Below are 26,359 nucleotides of genomic sequence, written 5' to 3' on the forward strand. Positions count from 1 at the left end.
ATATGAGAGACCACACGTTTTCAATTACCTTCAAGTCTGGACTTTGTGGTGGGCAATCGAAAGTATTGACACCAATACCTTTCAATCTTCGTAATCATTCTGCTTTTGTAGCATGTTGCAGAAGGAATGACTCACCGATAAGAAGGGGAAATATTGCCTTTGGTCCATCAAGCTTTCAATGGGTACCAAGTCAGCCATTGCCCTTGGCTAAATTATACTCAAAAGAACTTTCGTCTGTTCAAAGAACGCTCCTTCAAAACTCTTTTCGATTATGTTGATGCTCCAATCTATTCGCCTTGTTTACTTTAGAGATGTAAGTTATTTCCCTTGCTCGGTAAGTCTTGATATCAGTTTATGTGCAATAATAATAAATAAGATATTGGCATTAATAGTTAAAATAGTAATTTTAAAGTGCTTTAAATCACAAGAAATTTCTTGTTGCACTAGGATATTACTATAAATAAATAAATATAAATATAGAACACCCAAGTGCCGTTTGACTGTATTTGCTGTTGGAGTATGTGGGTCTGGGGAAGTTTAATGGCATACTTGGATACTTCCTGTGGAAACTACCGGTGGAGTTAAGACTGCAAGATATGAAAGGACTAAAAGGGGTTCTCAAGGAATCGGAGACATCTTCGTTGAAGTGTGAAACAGTAACAAGGGAGGTGTTAGATGCTTTCTACGTCTTCAATGTTACCGCAGCTTCAACAAATGTTATGATGGGGTACCGGTACCCCATATTGTTTTCCCAGCCTGTCAGTATTGTTATCCTGTTCCTACTAAATACTTAATACTTACTTATATTGTCAATAAATCTTTAGAAGCTTAGATTTTCTATAGAAATATTTATAAATATATATATTTAGCTATCCTCTCCTTTACATACCTGACCATACCCTGCTCTGAACCGAAGTTCAAACAAATAGAAAAGTAAAAATCAATGCAAACTACATTTAATCCATTCCAATCTTCAGCTAGCTTTTAAACACATAAATATGCCAAAACCTAATGCTCGCAATACTTTTGTTTATTTTGACTAAAGCCAAAAGTCTGTTGTCTGTTTGGCCAGCATTGAATCTCAGTTGATGCCGCAAATCGCAACCCAATCCCAATGCCAACTGCAATAAGCTGCAACTAAAAACCATTTGGCAAATCCAATTTAATAAATAGTAACCAATAAATTCAATATAAAAAGCCCAAACAAGCCCTAACCAAATATTTCCGCATTTGCACAAATTTCGAGCACAAATTAGCAATATGCCTGAATTTATGAATTATGTGAAAATCGTGACAACAATAACAACAACAACGAAACTGTAACCCCAGCACACATTTGTTGCAACTGTGCAGAATGGAAGGGCAACAGCTGAGTAACTAAAAATGAAGCCAATATAGAGCAGAGAGCTATCATAAAAAGCTGGACACAAATGAAAGGGTGGCCAGAAGGGTGGTTGCGCCCTCATTTTGTGCTGGGCGGTGTAGGCGTGGGCGAGTGTCATAAGTGCATAAAACGTTTTTTTTTCCTTTTCGCAACAAAAGTTTAATTTTCCTACAGTGCCCGGGTAACCAAATCCGTTTAGATTGCACAAAAAGAGCGCTACAAAAAATAAAAGTGTAATAATAAATGTAACAAATGAAGCAGACGACTGGGGGGTGGCGGCGGTGGTGGTGGTGGTGGGTAACAGATCGCTCGATGTATGTGCGTACATTTGACTAATGTCTTTAATAAAAAATTACACACGCTGCATATGAAAAACGAAAGTGAAAAATTGCCTGCAGACGACTGAGAGAGCCTGGTACACGCTCGTATTACTTGCGGCTTACAGAAATTTTGCATTTCATTAGACAGGCCGAAAGAAACACCCACCCCACCCCACCCCACGCTTTTATTTTTTAATATTTACTAATATTGACAATACTTAAAAATGTTCAGCGCGAGGGTTGAGTTGGTAACCAGAAACTTTGACATATTTATAGTTGAAAATAGGCATAGGCTCAACCTTGACAGCAAAGCGGTGGTTGTTATGGCCTGTGGTGGTGGTGGTGGTGTATGGGTGGTTTGGGATGGTGCGTTTGGGATTTACACAATATTTTTCAAGTGGCTTGCAACGAGACCGCCGCTCTATGGTCCCTTGGTGACTTATTAAGGGTTGCATTTAGTGGGCTTTGTGTCATTTTATATGCAAATTGGATTAAAAAAAAAATAGATGAAATGAATGTAACGCATTTTACAATAAGCATAGCATATCATATTTGTCTGTCTGTCTGTCCAGTCGAATTTTTCTGCTGGCCACGCGTTCACTAAATTAGCTTAGAACTTATATTGGCATAATGCTATAAATAACAGTGTAGAACACAATGCGCTTTATTAACTGGGAAATGCTTTTGATCTCTGAGCCAATTTTCCATTGCGCATTTCACTTGCCGCAGCAGCGGGTAGCAAGGATGTGGGCCTAAGGACAAGCTTAAGCCTATCAGTGACAAGGCTTTCATTTGATTAGACGATCAGCTTATGGTTGCCAAGACAATTAAATGGTATTTATATATGAAGAAAACGTTTATAGACAAACGTATAACGTTTGATATAGCTAGAACCCCACATCAGTTACTTATTATCTATCAAGAAATAGATGCTAAATAAAATATATAATATAATAAAAACAGATATAGCTATGTTTACTATAATTTCTAATTTTAAATACCTTACTGCGTCCTCCTTGATCACAACGGCCCATTAGCTCAGTTGGTTAGAGCGTCGTGCTAATAACGCGAAGGTCGCGGGTTCGATCCCCTCATGGGCCAGAAATCATTTTTTGGATTTATATTTATAAGTCTGTTTGACTTATACACTTTTTGTATAATATTATAAAAAAAACATTCTACCAACATTCAACCATTAAAATTGTAAAATTCTCAAATTAATTTTGTTATGCAGCAAACAACTTTTATATAAAAGAAACATTTTATTTTGGCAACCTCTGCATTAGCAACTATTTAAATCGAAAAACTAATTTATTTTAAATAAGAGCTTTTTATAAAATAGTCACATATTAGTTGCTGTCATCTTAATTAATCGAATTATTAGTTTAAATAAAAGCAAACAAAAAGTTTGCTGTCTGTCATAAATAATTCTCATAATAATTTCACACACTATCTAATCTATTGGCATACAAATCAAAACAAATTTTCTTAAAGCAATTTATATAAAGCATTATCTGGCAAATTGCTTTTACCTTTGCCAACGAATTGACGCATATGAATATAAATAAAGCGTAAATCAAATTCTAAATTTACCCAATAAATAAAATGGAAAGCAAAAGTCATATTTATTGACAATATAACATGGCACATGGTTGTGTCTAATATCGATGAAAATAATGTCATTAAGTCACAATGTCAACTGCGTTTTAGTTAGATTGGTTGGGGGAGTGGGAGTGGGCAAGGGGGCGTGGTTTGTTATGGCAAACGCTCGCAGGCTTTTGATTATGGTCATCATCATCGTCGACTATATGCATATGATTAAGTTAATTTCAGCGTTGCGCGTTTCATATTTATTGGTTTTACTTGCAAGTAATTTGTGTATAAAAAATAATGTCATAACTAAAGATTGCATGTGTGTGTGTGTGTGTTTACCTTTGTAACTGCTTACAGCTGGACTATTAAACTAATTTCCAGTTGTCACTGACAAGCACGCACACAAACAATTTTAGCTACTACTAAACTCGGTTGGAATGGGGTGGAGCATACAACATTTTCTTTGGCTTGACGTTGCCCCACATGGCCCGATGCCAATCCAAATCAAACATGGCACGCACAGCAATTGTGAAAGGCCTACAGGATACAACAACAACAACTGGCACATAGTGGAGTAAATGCTAGCGTAGACATTTCAACTATGGTAAACTTCAATTTGGTGCCTCAAACCTTGGCACATCCTGTAACCATTCACTCTGCATGCTGATGAATGCTGTTGATGTGTCAGAGACTTTGTAGGCCAAAAGCCTGCGCTCCACACACACTGCTGAGCCTACACACTTGCAAATGAAGTTGACCCAGCTACTACTACCTGTGCCACTTCTCATCTCACTCACTCACTCACTCACTCTCTTGTTGCCCCGTAGGCATTTTTGTTCCAGAGCACAGTGCACTGAGCAAATTCCATATTTACTGTCAATGTTAATTGCTCACAATTGCACTAAAGTGTTGACTTGTTTGTGTCGCAGGCAGCAGCAGCAGCAGCACACACAGGAAACTTGTGTTGCATGCCACATTCAAGCTGACTCATGACTGATGCAATTTGGGCAACTATGTTATTTAATAACAAGCTTTGTGCAATGCATGAAGCGTACTCCGACAGCAATTACAATTATGTCTGGGGAACATCTTTGAAAGTCAAACATAATTGCAGTTGAGCATATACATTTCCAATCTAAAATTTACTCTTTATTTGTTTTAAGTTATTGCAAACTATCAAAAATAAATATAAGCTTAAAACTTCAAACTATAAAAAACAATAAATAATTAAGAATTAATGTATTAAATTTCAAATGTATACCTCATAGGTATAATTTGTATATTTATTTATTAAAAACACTTATATCTTTAACCAGATGCACAGTAAAATTTTTTAGATTTATGTTTTATGTCAATCAGCTCCGTTTTATATTATTTGAATATTTTTATTATTATTTAACAAACATTCTATTTTTTTTCTAATATAAAATATATATATATATATAATGCATATTATAACAGCACTCTAAGCTATTTAATGCCAATCGCAATCCCTAGGCAGAGTTGAGGTTGAATAAAAATATTTTTGGCCTCTAGAGTGAAACTAAAAATAACAAAATATCAAAAACATTTCCAGCTTAAAAAAAAACCATGAGGTTTTAAGGTTCTGTCCTGAGTTTGCTTAACAAAAAGGAGAATAACTAAAGGACAAATGGAAACCACATTAAATTCTTATCTAATTTATTAAAATTAATATAAACACAAAAGCTTTAATTAGAAAGTAGTATTTAATTTATTTATTCAGAGTCACTCCCATCATCTATGAGTATTACTTAGTATTATTATTGTTGGAAAAAGGATTATTACTTTAATTGGTCCTTGTAAGCTGCATTAAAAATCTGACATACAAAAATTTTTAATTACAAATTTTTAAGAAACATTAGAAGATCTCACAACAAAAAAAGATTATGCTTGAAAATTATATAAATCAACCACTGTTTTATTACAACACAACCTTTTTTGCAGAATTTATATTAAAGATTTGTCTCATAATTTTAATTTCTTCTTTTTTTATTGAGCTTAAAATTATCAATCAAAAATTCATTGAAGCTGTCAAAAAGCGGCCACTTTCTATTCACTTTTTATTTAAATATTATTTTGACATTGAAATCTAAAATTAGAAATATTTATATAACTTATTTCTGTTTTGAAGTGCATCAGGCTGCAATTATAATTAAATTTATTTATTCAAAAAAATATTTTCAAATTATTTTCTATTTTATTGTCTAATCAGTTTTTTTTTACTTTCATTTGCCATGTCCTTTTAATTACTCTTACAAATCTCTCTGCAGCAATCAGTTTCAATTTCATTCTCTATAAGCATGTCCTAATCCCAACCAGAGCAGCCCATTAGCTCTCACTTTCACAGGAACTTAATTAGGCAAGCGCTCATTGCTCATTGCTCATTGCTCATTGCTCATTGCTCATTGCTCATTGAGCTCTCAGTCCAAAGAGTTTGCATTGTGCTACACTCCTGGCTGTCATTACAGGACACACTTCGCGGCACTGTGAGGGAAAACAAATAACGTAGCATTTCTTTTCTTGCCTGCGCTCGCTTTCCAGGGAGTCATTTGCTACTTAGGACGGCGGCAACACATGTCGTCTTAAGCATCCTTCAGGTTCAGGTTCAGGTTCAGCTGCAGGTTCGGGTTCTCTTTGGAGCTCTAAAGACATGTGGCGCACATAGCATTGTCAACTGTCGCCTTAGTTTCAACTTACGCGCTGTGTTAATTATACTAATTGCACTAAATCACTTGAAAATTTCCAAGTACGAGTAAAAAAAAACATATGCCTGTTAAAAAATAACGGAAAATTAGGGCGTTGCTCATTACATGGACTCCAGATGAAGCCGACAACAGACTGACTGTCAACTGTGACTGTGGCAGGCTGTGAGAACATTTTGTTGGCAGGAAAACGCGCCTAATCCTCAGAGCGTAGCTGGAGTTTTTCTGCTGCTTTTGCCTGCATGTGGTAGCATCAAAATAAATTACCAAATCTTAGCTGGGATGAAACTGATTCTTTTCAAAAAATAGAAATAATTAATGTTACAGGCCTAAGTCTAAATGATACGCCTACGTTTGAGCCTTTGAGTTACTTGATAATTAGACAAAGTCTTTAATGATTTGTGAGAGAGAAGTGAAGTAAGTGAACAAGGCAGAGATTTAATTTCGAAAAAGAAATTCTTAAGATGCTTTAATATTCATGTTAATGCGGTCTACTATGTTAGAAAAGCGTGAATGCATTTTAAATCTATCTAAATGCATTCAAATAAGTAAAAAAAATGTAAATATAATAAGCATTAACATACTCTAATTTAGAACGAAGACTAGAAGGTTAATCAATAGTTCAATTGCTGTTTTTTATTATTTATTCATATAGAATATGCTTAATATGCTTTTTATAAAAATTTAAAGTGCTCTTTTATTTAAATAACATTTCATATGTTAAATTATATTATTAGTTTAAAAATTATTTGAATCTATTAAAAGTTTTGTTTACATTTTTAAAAGTTTATTATTTAATATAATAAATAATTTATTCAAAATTAATTATGGCTCGATTATTTAAAATTTTATCTGCATTTCATAAAAACAAGCTTTTTTTTCAATTTATAAATTATTTAAAATTGATTAATTTTGTATTATTATATTTATAAATTTTTGTAAATGCATTATAAAATCTATGCGAAAATATATTCCTTTTTTTGATTATTCCATTTCATTTTATATATACATATATATTATTTGCAAGCATTTAAAAATATTTATAGCATTATCAAAGACATTTCCTAACCTAATTTCCCCAAAGAACGCCAAGAATTATGCTTCAAAGCATTCAAATTTGTATTTTTTTTTTTTAATATACAACAACCCCTGGTAGGCTTTGCAAACAGTTCAATATCCTTTCATCATTGACTTTAAGCCATTGTTGTTTCTTTGCTTTCTCATGTGCCATATCCTTATTTAAAATGTGCATATTTTATGGATGCGGAGCAACCCTATGACCACTACTTGACACAACTCTGGGCTGCATCTTTACGCACACTTCAGTGTGTGGAGTTGGACAACTTCAGTTTGTGGCAGGCAACCCCTGTGGGCACACAGCATGAAGCATCATCAGTGCAGCAGCAGCCACAGACTCCAATGCACGTTATCCTTGACTGCACCGAGAGCGAACCTGTGCGGGGCTGCGTGCATTTTCGCAGAATTTATACCAATTTGTGTGCAACGTTAATAACAGTAAAAGGCCTATAACAATAACCCACATCAATACGGCGGCACGTAGACGCCGCACGTGGTAAAGGATAAAGGCATGAGGACATGCCCGCTGTGCGACAAACAAGGTGAGTAAGTAAGCCCCAGAATGCAATCAACAAATATGTGTGTGTGCCAACCACCCACCCACACACTCATACAAACACCCTTATGTGCAGGCACCCAACCCAACAAAACACCCACCCACCCAAGCTGCACCAAAGCGAGCGTATTGTAAGCCGACAAACGCGTGTCCAAAACAAACGCGCGGCATCTTTGACTGAAAGCTGAGTGCCAAGGCCTCTCTCTCCCACTCTCGCTCTCTCTCGCTCTCTTTCGCCTGCTCTACTATTCTCATTATATTTGTGCATTGACTTTGCAAATGCCCAAAAACTGACTGCGTCTTTTGCCTATGTATGCGTGCATGCGTGTGTGTGTGTGTGTGCGTATTTGCACAAGTGTTCCGTTCTGTGCGCTTTGAACAACAATAAAAGAGATTAATAGATGTGTATGTGCGGTATGTAGTGTGTGTAATGCCTGATGGGTTCTCTCTGTCTCTCTCTTTCAGTCTAATTGTTGCCTAAAAGGCTTGCATATTTTTATATGACGAGGGTGGCTTACAAAGGCTCCGAGCACAATGATCGATCTGCAAAATATTTCAATTTAATGAATTGCGTGCACAGTGCGTGCTGAAAGGAAAGGGTTCAGCTGAGTCCTGTGGCGTTAACAGCTACAGTGGAACAAATTAAAATAAGTTGGCTAATGTCTGAATAGAGAAAAGCTTAAACACCACAATATTTTAAGAAGGAAAATAAAAATGCACAGACAATTATAACAAAGAAATAAATTTGTAAATTAACTTAAGTTATAGCAAAAATTATTACATTTATTTCGTTAATTTTATTAAGTCAAAAAATATATATTTATTATTTACAAATAAAAAAAATAACTAAATAAAAAAAATATTATATTTCTTACGATAATTTCACAATACCAAATAATTATCTTTTAAGTTATAATATTAAATGAGAATTATAACATTTATTATGATATTTATTTATTTATTCATAAAATATAGAAATTGTTTTAAGCTTTTGCTGAACTTGCCCCCATTTGTATTAAATATTTAAATTATTTATTATTCTTTTTTTTCAATTTATTTCATTTGTTAAAGTAAATATTTTCCTTAAGCGAAAATCGCTTAATAGAATATTCTGCGAACCAACATTAACCCCTTCTTGCCAACAGCTCTTGCTTGAGCAAATATTGTCTTATTGCTTAAGCGTCTATTGCTCTGTCTACGCATTAACTGTAACTTTAACGCGCTTATCGCTATTAATGAGCAAATATGCCGCTTATGTTGATGATGATGTTGCTCACATTTCCATTTGGTGGTTGCTCTGTCTGTCTGTCCTGTATGAGTGTCTGTCAATCAAGGCTGCGCTTCCAGGAAAAGGGTTACTCGGAAAGCCCAACGCCTCAAGTGCTGCTCAACGCGTAGACCTGCGGCTGATAAGAAGACGCTGCAGGCTCCCCAAGCATTGATAGCCTCGAACACCAACCCCAACCCTAACCCCGAACCTGAGCGTACGCAATTGTCAGTTCTGACAGTTAAATGTTGACGCTCGAGTGCGCTGCAATATTTTCGTACCTGGCGCATTTTACATTCTATTTTCTTTTTATATTTTAATTTGACTCTTTGGACAGTTTGCCGCTTTTCCCAGCACTTGGCACATAATATAGTCATTTCATTTGAAACGCTTGGGGAATTTGTTGGTATTCTTTCCGGGTTGCCCTTGGTGCGCACTATGCGCGATCTGTCAAATGTCAAATGCATGTCAAAGGCAACATGTCAGTGCCATTTCCTACGCTTCAGTTTTCCCCTTTTTTTTTTTTTTGAAAGTCGCACTGCTCTATTCATATTTTTGGGTGCGTTGTCCTTTTCGTTGTACAAAACCCAGGCGTTAAATGTATTGGACAGCAGTCCAGACCGTCTGTCCGTCCGTCTGTCTATCGTCTGAGTCTGGCTTTCGGTGTTGGCCCTTCAAATCGAGCTCTGCTCTGGTGGTTGATTGTCATTCGTGTTGTATTCAGTTTTTTTTTTTTTAACATTTCTGCGTTGCGGCAATTTGCGGCTTTTGATTAAAAAATATACACATACAGGCAAAGAACATGTCGAGGGAATAATGCGACGCTTTTTTGTAGTCACTGTACGCTGGCAAATGGCTTTTACTTTTGTTGCTCTCAATGGGTTTTTGTTGCTGTTCTATGCTCCGCTCTCTATGCGGTATGAATATTGGCGCTTTGCTTAATTTGCTTTATCACAAAGACTGCGTGGAGGTGGAGAGGGGGGAGACGATACGTATAGTAACCAGGGGTGAGGTCTATAGTGTTGCTTGTCGAACAATTAAAAGCTTGGGCAACCTTTTGTGCATCAGCATCATTAAATTCAAATTATTTCACCCAAAAAATGCAATAAAACTTATTAAAGCTTAAATTAAAATTTAAAAAATTATATAAATTAAATTAAAATAACAATAAATCAAATAGAATTCTCGTTAACTTTTGTAATAAAAATTAAACTGTATTACATAAAATGCCAAATTGTATAGAAAGAAACTGGAAATGGATTTTAATTTGATTTAAGCTTAGTTTTATAATAATTTTAATTCATTTTTAATTTTATATAATACTTATAAAAAATGGAAAAAAAAGTGTAATTTAAATTCAGAAAATAAAAGAAATAAATTGCTGTTTTCACTCTATTTTTTTATAGTAAATAAAAGAATAGAATTGCAATTTTAATACCAAAACTTAATTGCTTGTCCGTCGTGTCGCTGCTTGGTAACTGACGCCGACGCAGCGGCATTCGCTCTTTGAGCGCAGAGCGCAGCAGCCCCAACAAGAAGTGCAGCCAAAGCTACCAAAAATTCCAGCATGTGTTGGAACTAAGCCGTTAGCTTTCGCTGAGCGCCAGCGCAAGCGCAGTCCGCCCCCAACGACTGTACGAAACGTTTTAATGCTGAGAGAGCTTCCCGCTGCTCCTTAGCTCCTTTGCGCTCTCCGCACCTCTTTTCGCTGCTGCTGCTTAGTCACAATCGATCAGCTCCAGTTCGCTCGTTCATTTGCTTAGCAACGTTTGATCTAAGTCGAATGGAACGTGCTAGCAAAAAAAAGGCGCTGCGCGTTTGTATAAATAATTTGTGACTGGAAAGTTTTTTAATTAGTGCAGTGTTACAAGTTATTCATTTTTTTTACATTTGACTATTGTACGTGTGCGTCTGTTTGGCTATATATAGTGCACGCTTATCTTTGTTGTAAATCGAAAGTGTAAAATAATAAACAAAAATATTTAACAATGTTTGGCAGTCGCGCTTCGTTTATGGGCAATCGCCGCATGATATTTGATTTTTCAGAAAAAACCAGCGATTTGTATTTAGAGTAAGTTTGCAGTGACTGCAAAACTGTAAGACAAAGCTTTGACAAACTGTACTAATGTGCATTCTTTCTTTTTCCTCTCTCTTTCTCTTTGCAGTGCATTTGGTAACAGCGCCAGCAACAGCCTGCCCAACAGTCCCATACATAGCAAAAATAATTGCATTAACATTTTCATTTAAATCGTAATAAAATACTAAGCTTAGCTCTTAATTTTATAATACCAATGGAAAAGTAACTATTGGCGGGAACGTTTTAATGTTTACTCAGCTTCAATGTTTCTCGGACTTCTAAATCGAATTATCTGCTTACTTCAGCACGCAAATAGAATTTTAATATAAAAACAAAATTATCTATCTATTATATTAATCAAAACATTTTTTTACATAGCATATGGGGAATTTATGGTCCGGACATGTTCGCTGATATAAATATAAAGGTATTTAATACAACGCAGCGATAACAATAAACTTGTTCAAGACTTAAATGGAGAAATAGGAGTCTATTCCATGGCCGAGTTAGAAGTATTGCTTATTTGCAAATAAACAAGCTGCAAGCACCTACCCGATCATTTAAGGGCTAACAAAAATATTATTCTTACTTTATTAGTTTTGTAATAAAAGTTACAACTGCTGCTTGCCACAAATATTACAAACTTCTTTTGGACCCAACTCTACTTTTCTGTATCTCAATGTCCCCCAAGTTTTTTTTCATTATGCAACTTGATGTTGATGTCATGTCATCATATTTTACATGCCATTTGCCTCAGTTTTCATGCAACGCCAGCTGCTATGATTTTAATGCCGCACTCAGCGTTAAATTCTGAGAGCTGTCAATGCTCTAATTGCTCTTACCACTGGCAAGTCTATAACATTAATCACAATAACTCCAAAAAGAAAAAAATAAGTGGAAGGCAGAGAAATCACAGTCAGGCCGACGCTAATATCTGTGGGCAGGCACAGATCGTTCTCCCTTTGAGTTATTGTCAGCCTCTGCGTCTGACTGGGGGGCAGCAATCGGCGGCGGCAGTAGTTGTCGTCGAGGTCGTCGTCGTCGATGCATTCGAGTGTAACGTCAACTTTTTGCGCCTGGTCACATTTTAGTGACGCCTGCGTTGGCAACAAAATGAAATGAAAGTTGTTGTTGTTGTCGCGTGTACGGCCGGAACTGACACAGGAAGCGCCGTACATCAAGCGAACGCGTTGACAATGCATTTTGTGGGTGGGTGGTGGTGGGAGAGTGCAAGGAGAGCGAGGGTTGCCATGTACATGTTTCATACGCAGCAGCAGCAGCAGTTGTTTTGTTGTTTTTGGGGTTAGGCACTGCGGCAGGCATTATTAGCTGTCAGTAAACGGAATTGTCGTGACGCGACTCAACGCTCTTTCTTGCTCTGGCACTGGCACTGGCCGTGGCTCTGGCCCGAGCGCAACATTTTAACATAATTGGCCTTTATGACATAAAGGCCGCATTGCAAACGTTTTGCTTTTCTCTCTTTGATTTTCTCGCCAGTCAATTTTGTATCTGCAACTTTGCGCTTGAATGCATGCAACAACCTAACAGGACACTTACCCCAGCTCCAAAAAGAAAAAAGGAAAATAGAATATTGAAAATAAACCAATGCTATGCCACACACAGTTCTGGGGCACTTTGCGTGGCTGCACTTTTTGCCAAGTTAATATTGCAAAAGGCAGCACGAAAGTGCGCTTTAACTCACACAGAGCAGAGCAGACTAGTAAATGCGCTTACAGCGCTCCTGCCCTGCAAAGTATGCTACAAATATGCACAGCAAAGCGTAAAATACTTAATAATTATATAAAATATTTATAAAATTAGTTTGCAATTGCTATTATTATTATTATTACATATTATTAATGAATTTTTATTTATTTACATTTCATATATTTTATACACTGACTCCCTACCCCGCTACTAGCAACACCCTCACTCATTTGTGTACAATACAATTTGCCCTTTGCCTTTGTGCGCAGCAAAATGGCTTGGAAAAAATATTTTTCAATCACTTTAATTGCAGCCAACTCATAAAGAGCTGGCACAAGCAGCTTGTGCATTAAATTGGGGCTGATTCTGTGACGCGCAACATTAAATTGCATCGGCTGTATGGGTTAGAGTATTGGCTGCCAGGCGGCCATATGTTCCTTCGTTACGTTTTTTATGCCATAAACAAACTGCCGGCAAGAGCAATGCAAATTTAATGTTGTCAAGCTGTCGTATCATACTGAAATATGCGCAAACCCAAGCCCAAACCCCCTTCGAACCCCACCAGAAACTCAAGCGCAGCTCAGTCACACGCAAGCAGCACAAGGCCTTGTGCTCAAACTTTCAGTCAACCCACTAGACTGCAACTGCGACTGCGACTGGCCCCCCAAAGGCTAAACAAATGTTGATTGGTACATGGAGTGGGGATTAAGTTGCCTGGTAGTAGTCACATGTCCAAGACGTAATATGAGGCAGGGCGCAAAACTCCGCCCTTAAGCTTCGCATATAGCTTACTTATTTTTAAGATAATGCCAGGCAAAGTAACAAAGAACAAAAAAAGAAGAAAAAAAGGGGTACAAATTTTCTGTGCTTCCGTTATGCCTGTCACAACGCCTGCCAACGTGGAGTGTCAACCTGCTGTTGGGGTTCTGGATACAGCGGCGGGAGGGTTCAGCAATGCATATGAAACTTGGTTATTATCGCCTGCAATGCCACACCCACTCGCTCATATTATAACTGCCGGGCATTTGTAATAAAACTCAAGCGCATAATTGTTTGCCATATTTCTAAAGTATGCCTGCCTGCCTGCCAGCCTTGCTGCCTGCTCCTACTCCTGCTCCTGCTCAACGGCTCCCAATTGCATACTCTTCATGCGAGAGAGTAAGAGTGGGAGACATTGCCAATTTATGAGCAGGTGGAATTTTTAAGTAGTGTGTGTCGTAGTTGCGTTGATTTTTGTAGCTGATTGCTTTGGAATTTTTAATGAAGTTGCTGCCACACGCTCTCTATAAATATGGAAGACGCACTTGCTTATTTCAAATTTGCCTTACAGCAGAAAGAATTTGAATGCGAAATTATGATATAGAAACTTCCAATGCGAATAAGCAAGGAATGAGATTTGTTTAGAAATTTCGAGCTCTTGCTGCCTGACTTTTCGCATAAATAGCTTCCAAATCAAATAGGCCTATGCTTATTTAATTCATTCAATAATTCTTTCTATAGTAGTAGGACTACTTCTTATTATTAAGCAATCAACACACTTGTCGATGACTATAACTTTAAGCAACTCCAAATAAGAATCGAAACAGAGCTTATATCAAACTCTTTTGTGTACAAATTTTATGAAGTGTACTTGAGTGAAAAATATAACAATAAAGTAGGGTAAATATATCATAAAGGTTAACGCAATTGCTGCCACAATATTACAAATTTAATGAGCTTTTTTTTCATAAAATTTTACTACAAAAAAAAACTGCAGCAGAATAATAAAAATGATTACTTAAGTTTTTTGTTTGTACCATCTTTATTCAATAATATTTGTATCAAAAAGTTGGATGATAACCTTATGGCGTACTTGTTTATATCTCTCTTCTAGCACATCAATTCATTTGACGCAGCTCTGTATTACTTACTTATGCGAAGTTACAGCTTCTTTGATTTACTAACTCTCTCTCACTCTCTTTCATTTACTCTCTTTGCGCAAGCTCCGTTAGAATTTGTGTGTAGCGCTGTTGTTGTGGTCATCACAAACCTACTGCTCGTGTGTGTGTGTTGTGTGTGTGTTTATTGCGCCTGGACGATCTTGTCCATAGTTTGCGCAAGTTCAGTCATGCTTCTCTTTTTTTCTTGTGTACCCAAACATTAAGAGTTGGCTTTTTGCACTCGGCCCAGGCATAATTTGCTCTATGTTCGTTAAGTGATCATGCGCTTCGGCATAGCGCTCTTTGAACTGAAACATAAAGGCTCGCTGTTGTGATTCTGCCTTCTTCTCTAGCACACAGAGGGTCTCTCTCCGCCTCATAAAAAAAATTAAGAGTACTTGGACGTTGCTTATGATTATATGAAAATTTAAATGGTTTTATTTAAGCATTATGTAATATATGAAAATCTGTAAATATAAAGTTGTTGGTCTTGTACTACAAGATTTCATATCAACGGATCGAAACATTGGCGTTTCTAGGTTTTTCCTTAGATTGGAAATTAAAAGTTTTCTTCATGCTAGTCTTATATCACATAGAACAAGCTATATTGTGTGCAAATTTTCAACCCTCTAAACATGGCTCTATTGGTTTTTCTTATTTTCTTGTGTATGGAAAATTCAATTTTACTTGCAAACATTTTAGTTTAGCAACAGCTAAGTAGTCTGAAATTTTCAGATCTCTAGCTAAATAATTTGTAACTAGCATTTTTGTAAAATATTTTCACGCAAAATTCGTTTTCAGCGCAAGACTCTGTGAATTTCTTATAAATGTCGAGCATGTGTAAGCAAAACGCCAAATTTCGCTTCAAATTTGTGAAATCTTTATTTATGTGTATATAAACATTAATATTGTTTAATATTATAAGGTGTATGTAGTGTACTGCACAAAAAACATTTATTTAACCCATTTGCAATTCATATCTACATCTACGCGCTTCAATTGTTTATAATAATATATCAATCAATAAAAAATAGCTACTTCAAACGATATTAAGCAATAAAAAAATATTTAAAAATCTGAAATATCATCAAAACGCCTTGTTCATTGGCTTGACCGATGCCGAATTTTAGAATAGTTCGGGTTAATAATTGGAGTATTCACATCTATGTTTCAATATAGACAGCGGTGTCGCGATTATATGCTGACGCCTAATAAGTCTCGCTGCCGAGCATGTCTTCGTCGGTCGCTCCTACAGCGAATGACACTGTGCGCGTTAGCTGGTTTTTGTGTGTATGTGTTTGTGAGTGCATTGCGTTGCTGTTTGCTTGATGCTCTGTCTGGAGCGTTCAAACGCTGCTTACGGAAGAGCAAATCACCAATGCACTAATAAGAAAACTACACAAGTAAGATGCGTTAACTCAATTTTATTTCATACACTGAAAAGAAATTACGCATTACCTGCTTGTACAAAGTTTGCGCAGGCAACGATAATTTCGTGTGTGTCCAGTGCAAGCTGCTTTAATTTTTTTTAAGTGTACGCATTTCGTCAAAGCAACAACAAAGCTCGCTAATAATTTTTCGACACAACAACAAACACATGAAAGTGTTGTCACTATGCTCGCACAGGCGAGACAACACGCATTTGCTCTTCCAATATTTAAGAGCAAGTATAAAAACAAAAGAGCATACTGAGTATAGGGCTGGAACGTCCCCCAAGTGTATATAAAAGTCGGTTGCGCCCACTTGTTTTAATTTTTCTTTTTAAGAATTTATGCATGTGAGTAATAAAGTGAAAATCAGCATAGCATTGCCAAAGAAATTCAAGCCAATTACATTTATCAATTCAATTCAATTAAAATTCAAAGTTTTAAATGCCAAGACCAGCAACAAATTGTAAATAAAATGCATTCTCCATTGAAAATAACTTCAATGTTTGACAAATAACGAAGCATTTTACAAAATAAATAAATTTACGCATATTTGCAGACTTGCCAACATATTTTTGCCACCCCTGGTGCCTGTGCATGAATATTTTGTAAAATATCATATTTAGCACTCACACACAGAAATTTGAGCACATTATGCTCAGGTAATGTCTCAATCAAAATTCCATAGCTGTTACCCTTCGCTTGCAAGCACAGATTGTGCCCAGACCCAGACCCAGACGCTTGAGTTGGGAGTTTGGGCTTATCCTTTAGCTTGCATTTTGCTTTTGCAAGCTTTTGCAATTATGAGCATATTTGACGCATGCCCAACTTTTAGCAGCTTTTGTGTGTGTGTGTGCGGCAAACTCAATCTGAGCCAATCAATGGAGTTACGCATACGCCGCGTAAGCTGCGTTGATGGCGTTGCCAGCGAGGCGAGTGTCAAGGCAACAAGTACAAGCGCAGCCAAGCAGCCACCTTGCTATTCATTACGGCGGCAAGCGCTGTCTGACGCAAGCTCTGCCACGCCCCGTACGCCCCTCACTCAACGCCTTGAAGTGCCCGCGCGCCTGACAGTTGGCTGAATGCTTGAGAGCTGCTGCTGCTGCTTTATATGCACATGGCGTATTCATCAAAGTGGTTTTTATATTACGTGATATTTTTGGGCGCCTTTCTCGCTTTATTTTACTTTATTTTCCATTACTTTTTTGCTTTTTGTTTCGCTTGTCGCTTTGCCAAACAACAAAATTTTGTTGACAATATTTTCTTTGACACGAGCTGCTCCATTTTTTTTGCAAACTTTTCACACTTGTGGGCGTGGGCGTAACAACAGCATAAATATTCAAAACACATTTAAAATTCTCTCTGGCTTTGCAGCCTAATTAGGTTTTAATCAACAACAATAAAAAAGGAAGAAATTTCGACTGCCAATCAGCAAATTAAAGTTAAGCACGCACTGCAGTTCAATTTTGACAAAAGCAGCTTAAGCCAGGACGAGCGCTGAAAGCAATTGAGGTCTAAACGTGGTCTCCACATCAGGCTGTAACTGTATTTTAAGCTTACAGCGTATTTGGCATTGCCACTGAGCCAAGGCAACAGCAGACACTTCATTGGCCTGGACGGCTGAGTGGCTTATCACCTGTGTCTGTCGTCGTCGTCGTCGTCCTCGCGTGTGTCAGCGGCGCTGTCAGCCGACATGGCAACGGGTGCACAATGTATCAACCTTAAAATTGACTTTCGTTCCGCAGCAGCTTTGAGGTTGCAGCATTCCATGTGCAGCGGCAGGCAGCGGCGGCAGGCAAAGCGTGTGTGGTTTTTTGATTGAAATTGGAGATTGCGCCTGAGCTGTATTTGCAGTTGGCTCCGGAAATTTGACTACGCCGCGATATGCGACCAGACAGTTTAATACAGCAGCGAGACTCTCTAGCTATCACCCTTTCTTGCTCTCTCGCTCTCTTTCTCTTTTGCACTCGCTCTAGTCTCGTTGGCGCTTTGGGGCTCAAGTGCCAAAAGTCAGCGTGGAGCAACAAATTAGCTTTTGAATTGGTCCTTGCTGCAGTGTAATAATATTGAATGCATTTGCCTAGATGATCAGAAAATGTAGCAACAACACGGAAAAGCGCATAAGCCTTAAGCATAAAATATACATAATACAGTAGATATTCAATATAAGCAAACTCTACATAAGCAACATTCTACTATTGTAACAATTTCCGTTTATTTTAGCATTAAAATTTCGTACAAATTTACAAACATGAAAAAGAAAATCCATTACATTAAAAGTTAAACAAAAGTAAATGAAAATAATCGTACTAGAAGTTACATTTTGAATTGACGAATCGGAAAAAATCAAAATCGAGCATTTGAATTCAAGAAAAGTTGAAATTTGATATAACAACAAACGATTTATTTCAACTAGGCATTTTATGTAGATAAACTGGTTGATTCAATTTAATAAATGAATTTAATTTCTGATTTTTAAAATAAAAATTTGTTTGCTGTTTGTTAATAATTAAATGTTTTTTAAAGCGTTTTTTAAGACTTTGTTTTTGTTAGGCTAGTGAATAAGATTTTTAATAATACTGAGAAAAGGATTCAAATCAACAACAATTTTTAAAGCTTGCCTAACAATCACATGATTTGAATACTTTTCCCAGTACTATTAATCCTACAGTTGGTCAGTGAATTTGTCCTACCGTCGCCTTTTTATAACTGGTCAGTAAGATTGAAAGCTTGTTAAGTTCGTTAGTTTTTTTGAAAGTTGCTCAATTTTTCAATACGTTTGCTGCATAACGTGGAACGCTATTTACACAATTCTATTGAGGATTTTGTTATTGAGTATTAAGCTGGGATGCATCCAGTACATAAACTGGCTGCTAGTTGACGTCGCAACTGGCACTTGAACCAGTTGGACTGCGGAGTGGGATTTCCATCGATGCGCACATTTGAAGACTAAAGACATAGCAATAGTTTCTGCTGGGTGCGATGGTAGAAATGAGAATCAGTTGTTGTATTGCTACTGAGACTGAGACTGATTTTATTGCTGAAAGGTCACAATATTTATAGTTTAAAGAATGCTTAGTCAGATAGTACTGAAATTAGCTATAATATTAGTTTAGTGGGTCATTGCAATGCAGCAAAATTTGTAGACTCGCGGGTTGATTGACCCACTGCTTAGTGGCAGAAATTCTATGCTCAGCATTTTGTGTGTGGTCAGCAATATTTTGTTGCTAAGCAAGCTTGACATACGTTAATGTTTACTATGTTAATTATTAAACAGTGCATCGCAGCTTAAAATAAAAAATCTTTAGCATTGAATTCACTACATAATTTTCACTGATGAAATTCATAAGAATCAGCAATTGTTACTAACGTACTAAAGAGTTTAATGATTTAATGTTTTGCTTATTCAAAAATAGATGTTAAGCTTTTAAACAATAAAGCTAAAGTTAATAATAGAATAGATGTTGAGCTTATAAACGATAAAGCTAAAGTGAATAACATTGAAAAGTCAATTTCACCCTTAACATTTTGATAAGTTGTAAAGTAGATCTGGTTAAGAGTTGAGCAAAAGCTGAACCTGCTTATTTTTATTTTCTTATGAACTTATCTATCTTCGACAGCTATTAATTATTATTATTATATTTTATTATATATTTTTATTATTTGTTTAGCTTTGCTTAAGTGCGCCTAATAAGAAACAGAAAATTTACTTTAGCCCTCATTTAAAATATTTACAGTACTTGCTAAAATTGCTGCGTATGTCCAATATAAAGGTCAAAGCTCTGCCTCACTCACTGTATTGCAATTTAAGGTCACAAAATTTCTTTTTCTAGTTTCGGCCAACTAAAACTATCAACACTTGGCCCAACTCACGCTACATTTTCGTAGACAGCGCCCAAGCACTTTCACAACTTGTTTTGACTCATTGCTCATACCAAACACACCATAACCATTTGTAAATTAATAATGCACGCAAGTAAATTAATTTAAAATCATATTTATAGCATTTTAGTTAATTAAATGCGCAAAGAGTCCCACACCCCAACTCTCTCTCTCTCACTCTCTCGCTGTCTTCCTCCAGCTGAAGTGTCAACCTCATGAGTGCGCTGACTTTGCCTGGCTCTGGCTTCTGTTTCGCTTGTTCTGTCTGTCTGTCTGACTGAAGTCGCACACTCACGCACACTCAGTCTCCATAGATACACACACACACACACACACACACACACACATCTTTTTTAGTCAGCCTGCCGCCTGCTTGCCGCGACATTTATGAACTTTATGAAGTCTGCTTCATAAATCATCTTACTACACACACGGCAACTCTAGCAATTTTTGCTTAGGCGAATTTAATGAAAACAACAAGAAGGGCAAAGTTTTTGCGGCTGCTTAGACGAATTATAAATGCGCTTTATAGCTTGAAACTAAATTATTTTATTATTGACGTTTACTAAGCGTAATGAACCTTTAATCCATTTGACAGTTTTAATTTTTATTACATTTTTAAAACAACTTGTTTAAATTAATTTAGAGTATTTCAAGCAGGAACCGCAAATCATGATAATTTAATTTTTTTAAATTAAATAATCATGTACTTATAAGTGGGTTACACAAAATATTTTATTTAGGAACAATATCTGCATTTCCGTCGAAATTTTCATACTTCAGATTTTTAAAATATTCTTCAAATAATCAATAATTAGACCATAAGCATTAAGTTTGAAACAAAAAAAAAAAAAACTCAAATCGAATGTTTATCATTGCAAACCATTTTAATTTATTATTAAAAATATTAGTAAACTTTTATACAAAAGATATATGTTTAAGAAGATAAGTTACAGTCATTAAACATTTTTAGATAACTTATAGAATTTATATAATACATATGTAAAATTTTTAAATAATAATATTTTAATTATTAAATTTTGGAAATGATTGACAACTAAAAATATCATTACATTAGTTATCTTAAAGAATTGTAATATATTAAGTTATATAACTTATTAAATTTGTATTTTTATTTTTAATATTTGTAATATAAATAAAGATAGGCTACTTAAAAATATAAATAAAATTATAAGAAAATGTATTAATAAATTTATGTCAAAAAACTTATTAAATTTGTATTTTTATTTTTAATTTTTGTTATATAAATAAAATTAAGGCTGTTAAAATTATAAATAAAATTATAAGAAAATGTATTTGGTCAAGTAAGCTGCAAATTATATAAAATTGATAAAAAAAAATCATTTTTTTCATCATTTTCGAATTTATTAAGTTTTTTTTAATAATTTATGTTGCCTAAAGTCTCTAAAATATATTTTTTAAAAATGTGGAATTAAAAAAAAGAATTTAACATTTATTTTATTACTAAAACTACAAATCATAAAAAAAAATAAAAAAAAATCATTAAATTATATGAAAGAAAGTTTTAGTCGAATACTTCAATTCATTAGCCCATTATCATTTAGCAGCGTATTTGAATTCGTTGCAGCTCATTTGTAGCTTGCAACATTTGCAGCAAAAGATGAAATCATGCGGTCTCTGCAGAGATGTTGCGCTCTTTAGCTGCCACGCCAAGGTGGCAAGCAGCGCGCTGAATGCTTGAACAGGTGTATGTAGTACGCTGGGTGGCTGCCACATGTGTGTGTGTATGTGTGTGTGCCACATGGCGCAACTTCAACTGTTTGTTTGTGTTATTTCATATACAGTAATATTATTTTTGTTTCTTTTTTTTTTTGGATTTTTTGCGCTGCTGTGACTTTTGTTTTGGTTTATTATTTTGCGCTTAGTTCGAAATTTTTTGCGCATTATCTTGCGCATTTATTTATTTTTATATTGTGCCGTGATTTATGCCATTTAAAAAGTTAATGTGGCGCAGCATTATGTAGCCACATAGTTGGCTGTTTATGCAAAGTTATGCGGCCGCGGGCCGCCATCAAAGTCAATAAACTGCAGGCCCAGCATCGCATATAAAACAATTTGGCTATAAGGATGAAGCCAGAGCTTGGCCCATTTAAAATTGTTTATAAAAGCAATGCCAGCTACTCATATGAGGCGACATTAAACTTGCAGGCCAGCCAGGCGGCCACCAATAGCTCCCAGAGGTCGGCATTAAATTCTGTTGTTGGCCTATATAAGAATGTATGGGTGTGAGGCTGCAGCCCTGGCCTAACTACACCATGGGGACGGCAATTGATGATAGTCTAAGTCGGCTACATATCAGCCGGAGCAGCAGCAGCAGCGGCAGTCAAAAGCCAACGGCGCACTGCCTGCAGGATATAAAAGGACTTAGTCGCATGTTAACGCAACGCCTACGCAAATCCGTAGCAACAGCATCGAAGCAGCCACCCTGCAATGCAGTTTATGTGGGGTCGAGCTGGCTCGCCTAGGGGTAATGCGACTTATGCCTCCCCAAAGTCAATGTCCTGGCTTTCATTATGTAGCCCTAACTAAACGCAGGCCTAAAAATTGCTGCTGCTTCTATTTTTTTAGCACATGTAAAAATGCGTAGTGTGTGTGTGTGTGAGGCTGGCAACCAAAAAAATTAAACAAGTTGTGGACAATTTTCTTGTACGGGGGGGGTGGGTGGGGTGTGTGCCTCAAGCTTAAACTGTTATTACTAGACGGCTGCGGGGCTGCTGTTTATGAGTTGTAAAGCCGTAGTCAGACAATAGTCTGTAACAACAACAACAACAACAGCAGCAGCAGCTACGTTAAGCCCCAGGACATATTACGTTCCATATATATATTTTGCTATTTTAAAGCTGCCCCAGGGCAGCAGCAGCAGCTTGTTTAGCAAAATTCACGTAGTTGTCAATGCTCTGTGGTAGCTTCTTATGCCTGGCTGCATTTTGTATTTATGCTCTGGCCTCTTTTTTTTGCTGTTTTGTTCTGCTCTGCTCTGCTCTAAGCCTAGGCTGGCTTGTTATATGTGTCAGCTCAGTGGACAAGCTGTAGCTGTGGCTGTGGCTGGGTCGGGGGCTTAGCATAGGTGCACATTGTGAATTGTGCAAATTTCAACAGCAATCCAGAGCCCCAGTATTGTTGCTAAAGCGTTTGCTGCCTTGGAATTTACTGCCCAACTGCATATAAAATTCTGAGGAAATAACTAATTTAAGTGCAGAGGGTTCAAGCTTTAAGCGCTTTGCATATGTTTAGCTTTTATGGTCTATAATATCAACTGTACATAAAGTCAACAACTTCTTTACATTTTCCATAAGCCACTAAAATTTATAACAGTTTTAGCATTATTAGCTTTTTGCAAATAATTTCGCACTGCTATAAATTTCGACTTGGATTAATTCAAGCTACTTGACAACACACAACATTTTAAAGTTAACTGTCTTACATTTATATATTCATATGTATGCTCAGTAGTATTAATCGCACATTAGTTTTATACGTTAAATAATTTTAGTAATTGTAATTTATTTATTTATTTATTTATTTATTTATAATCTCAACTATGAACAGTCGACAATAAAAGATAAAAATTACATAAAATATTTAAAATTAAATTTAAATGTATTTAAAATTATGTTTTTGATTTTAAATTGTTAACTTAAGATTGGAGTGCTAATTCAGACCAACATTCGTAGAAAAAGTGTATTATATTCATTTATAATTGATTTTAATGTTGTTGGGTAATTAAAAAGTTAAAATAAATCTTTTAGTAATACAATCAATTATCATTACCAATTAGAGTATCTTTATTTAAAAGTCAACTAATTAAAAATTACAAATATTAAATTGGGTTTTGCTTCATTGCCAATAATTACGATTACAATATGCAAAAAAAAAACAAAACAATTGATTTATTGCCTTATTGCTTAGATATTTTGAATATTATTTTTCTTATTTAGTTTTCCTATCAAATATTGAATATCTAAATAACAAACCAAAACTTGCGATAAAAATACAACGCCGTCTATGTTTTGTAGCTAAATAAATTGAAATCAAATTGTTGTATTGAAAATCAAACAAATATAATTCTGCAACGGTAAATAATTTCAAATATTTAAGCTGAGCATTCTTTAAAAAAAAGTTGATTATTTCCCGAATGTAATTATTAATTTCATTGATTGGTAACAAAGTAATTAATGAGCAAGCACTTTTTAATTAATTATCAAATTCAATTATTAACTAAGCGTTAAATTATTTATGAGAAATTATCGTATTAATTGCCTATTACTATTAATTAATTGATTACGTTTATAAGTAATTATTTGGCTTATAAAAACTGGCTTATAAAAACTAAATTATTTAAAATTTTGCAGCTTAATTTTAATAAAATTTCAAATTACTTTTCGATTATCTATAATACCAGTAGTAATCCATATTTAATATGATTTAATCTTTTAATAAAATGCAGAATGTTTTGAGTTCTGATTGGAGGAGCCTCTATTTAACTTTAGTTCTATGGTCAACCCGATTTACTACGATTACTACACAAGAAGAGCGAAAAATCACCAAACTTATTTAAATTAATTTAAGCACTCAAAAATGTTAGTTTTAATTAAAATTGTAATTCTATCTATGAATTCATCAGCCAGGCAACAGTGTCTATCAAATGCTGCGCGACCGCCCCCCATCCAAAGCTTTCAACAGCTCCAGTTGCACTTACTGTATCTATCTGGCTCAAGTACCAATATATAGAGCCGTCTGCTGTGGGTAAGATGAGCTACTGAATCAGCCCAGCCCTCAGCTTGGCGGGGGTGTTAAACTAATTGAATCGCTCACACTGCGCTGCCAAATTGTAAATCTCAAATTTCGTGCACCCTTCAGTGGGCAAGGCCACGCGCCAATTAAACTGAAAGTGCATGTAAAATTGGTGTGTTTTAAAAGCCTTGGCCAATATTATTTTACTCTTGAATGGAAATAAAAAGTGTAAACGCCTTAACCCAAGCACGTGCCGCGCCAAAAGCAACTTCGAGCCCAAAGTGCTCGATTTTATGGCAATGCTTAAAGCGATTGCTGCAAGTAAGCCAACTATGCATGTGTGTGTGTGTGTGTGTGTGTGTGTAGTAGCAAAAAAAAATTGGAAAAAGTATTTTTTTTTGTTGGACAGTTCACAACACACATATTTTTGGCATACTTCACACAATCTACTGATGAAGTCAACTGGAAAGCTCGCAATGCTTTGATGTTTTGCAAGGCCAATGTAATGTATTTGTGTGGTTGTACACACACATACACATATACACACTTATACATATAAAGCACAAAGCTATGCTATTTGTTAAATGTCCTTTGGCGCATTTCAAAGCGCAACTTCAAAGCCGCACCAACAAAATGACCTTTGTATACATATATATAAATGTGTGGGTGTGTGTGTGCCGCACAAAGGGGGGCCTTACTAAATAGTAATTTAGTAAATTAGTTTGTTTTGCCAACTACAACCGCAACTGGCGAAGCAAGCAGCTGGCTAAAACTTTTGCGCTGCCCTCGTTTTGCACAATTTTCGTAATTAATCTAAAAGGATTTCAATTAACGCTTCAGCGTGTTTGTAAGCTGCAAATGAATGTTGCACACACACACACAGCCGAGCTCATCAAGTTCACAATCATTCAAATCAGTCTATAAAATTGCATTTAAATTTTATCAAAATTATGCGCACAAATAATTATAAATAAGCATATAAAACAATTGCTATTAATTATTACGCATGGCAAACAACAACAAGCATAATCTACTTTTTTCTTTATTGTTTATAGCAAACAAAGTGCACAAGTTGAAAATTTGTTGGATGTTTGTTAATTGCAGCGCAGCAATAATTATAAAATAATGCATATTAGCCTAATAACCAGACATTAATTAAAATCTAAATAATTGTGCAACTAATTTGTGTGCACTAAATTAATTACAAATTGAGCTAGCACTTTAACTAAAGGTGAGAGAGTACATGGCCTATGGACAGAGCTAAAAGCAACAGAATAAATCAAATAATATATTAAATATAAATTAAAAATATGAAATAAAATTCATTAGTTTATTGCGCAAAAATTTAATAAATATAAAAAATATACAATAAAATTTAATTTTTAATTCAGCAGATATGTTTAGTTAGTTACATACCAATAATATATTAAATATAAATTAAACATACGAAATAAAACTCATTAGTTTATTGCACAACAATTTTAATTAAATAAAGGCATTTAGATAGAATAAAAAATAATAAAAAAATAGATACAAAAATATAAAATAAAATTAATTACCCTACGAATCAACACGATATCATTTTTTATTCAGTAAATATGTATAACAATATTTAGATAACATCAAAATAAATATTTAAATTTTTCAAATT

At 35.4% G+C, this 26,359-nt stretch overlaps 1 non-coding gene across 1 annotated transcript; it reads left to right on the forward strand.

The window, feature by feature from the left end:
• The first annotated feature begins 2,731 nt into the window (after positions 1 to 2,731).
• Trnai-aau lies at positions 2,732 to 2,805 on the forward strand. The gene has a single exon. It is a non-coding gene; the product is annotated as a tRNA-Ile (tRNA).
• Positions 2,806 to 26,359: the final 23,554 nt, after the last annotated feature.

This window comes from Drosophila busckii, chromosome 2R (assembly GCF_011750605.1).
Source record: "Drosophila busckii strain San Diego stock center, stock number 13000-0081.31 chromosome 2R, ASM1175060v1, whole genome shotgun sequence".
NCBI classification, from domain to species: domain Eukaryota; kingdom Metazoa; phylum Arthropoda; class Insecta; order Diptera; family Drosophilidae; genus Drosophila; species Drosophila busckii.